The sequence below is a fragment of the Heptranchias perlo genome, chromosome 20 (genome assembly GCF_035084215.1).
Source record: "Heptranchias perlo isolate sHepPer1 chromosome 20, sHepPer1.hap1, whole genome shotgun sequence".
Lineage (NCBI taxonomy): Eukaryota > Metazoa > Chordata > Chondrichthyes > Hexanchiformes > Hexanchidae > Heptranchias > Heptranchias perlo.
Genome location: NC_090344.1, coordinates 48,774,088 through 48,776,116, shown reverse-complemented (window position 1 = coordinate 48,776,116; position 2,029 = coordinate 48,774,088).

Below are 2,029 nucleotides of genomic sequence, written 5' to 3'. Positions count from 1 at the left end.
CCTGGTGTTGTGCAAGTCCTTACTATAGAGACGACACAGGATGTGGGTTTGGAAGCTCAGCTCAAGGTGAAATGGGGCTGAGGTTATGAACAGTCTGGTTAAGCCTCAGGCATTGGCCAGGCAGGGGTTGGAATTGTTGGCAAGGGTACAGTTTGTGGAGAGGGTCAAAGCTGATGACTCTGGTTTTGCTAATGTTGAGCTGGAGGAAATTGCAGCTCATCCAAGACTGGAGGCAGCCTGACAACATAGAGGAAGCGAAGGGGTCAAGAAAGGTGGTAGAGCTTGGTGCTGTCAGTATATATGTGGAAGCTGACCCTATGTCTTCAGATGATGGCGCTGAGGGATGAGAACTGCAGGCCATTGCTGAAGAAGTTCTTGCTGCAGTCAGGTGGATAAGAGTGGAAACGAGTGACGGCAGCCCCACTGGGATGGACAGCAGAGGAGGATGGTGTGGTGGATGATGGTAGTGGTTGACAAAGGAAGATGGTTGTGGTTGTTGGAGGCCAATCATCTCAGCCCCAGGACAATGCTGCAGGAGTTCCTCAGCTTCGTGTCCTCGGCCCAACCATCTTCAGCAGCTTCATCAATGACCTTCCCTCCATCATAAGGTCAGAAATGGGGATGTTTGCTGATGATTGCACAGTGTTCAGTTCCATTCGCAAACCCTCAGATAATGAAGCAGTCCGAGCCCGCATGCAGCAAGACCTGGACAACATCCAGGCTTGGGCTGATAAGTGGCAAGTAACATTCGTGCCAGGCAATGACCATCTCCAACAAGAGAGTGTCCAACCACCTCCCCTTGACATTCAATGGCATTACCGTCGCCGAATTCCCCCACCATCAACATCCTGAGGGTCACCATTGACCAGAAACTTAACGCGACCAGCCATATAAATACTGTGGCTCCAACAGCAGGTCAGGCTGGGTATTCTGTGCCGAGTGACTCTCCTGACTCCCGAAAGCTTTTCCACCATCTACAAAGCACAAGTCAGGAGTGTGATGGAATACTCTCCACTTGCCTGGATGAGTACAGCTCCAACAATATTCAAGAAGCTCGACACCATCCAGGACAAAGCAGCCCGCTTGATTGGCATCCCATCCACCACCCGAAACATTCACTCCCTTCACCACCAGCGCACTGTGGCTGCAGTGTGTCCCATCCACAGGATGCACTGCAGCAACTCTTCTTCGATAGCACCTCCCAAACCCGCGACCTCTACCACCCAGAAGGACACGAGCAACAGGCACATGGGAACACCTGCACGTTCCCCTCCAAGTCACACACCATTCCGACTTGGAAATATATCGCCGTTCATTCATCGCCGCTGGGTCAAAATCCTGGCACCACCTTCCTAACAGCACTGTGGGAGAACCTTCACCACACGGACTACAGCGGTTCAAGAAGGCGGCTCACCACCACCTTCTCAATGGCAATTAGGGATGGGCAATAAATGCTGGCCTCGCCACTGACTCCCACATCTCGGGAACGAATAAAAAAAATCAAAGGCTGCAGAGAGGACATTGGGAAATCATGTACCACAGTCACAGGGGATGTTGTTTGTGACTTTGGTTAGGACCATTTTTGTGGTTTGGCTGGAGCGGAAACCTGAGTTAAGCATGGAGTTGTGGGAAAGCTTATCACTGACTTTGGAGAGGAAAGGGAGGATGGACATGAGGCAGTAGTTTGCAAGGACAGAAGAGTCAACGGTGAGTTTTTGAGGAAGCAGATGTTGACAGCGATTTTGAGAAGTACGGGGACAGTACTTGAGGAGCTGGAACCGTTTACAATGTCAACAAGAGCAGGGGCCAGGAAGGGAAGTCTTTCTACTTGTATGTAAAATTGAGTAGCTTTTGGGATTAAGTTTTTAACGAGGTTGGATTATTGACGCCATGCAGCAAAAGAAAAGAAAATTCCTGTTCTAAAAAAAAAAAAATCCTGACTCTGTCTTCAAGCTCTGGATATGAATTTGTTGGTCAGGCTGCAAATCTCCTCCACTGGATGCCAAAGGCCCACTCGACTTGATTCTCC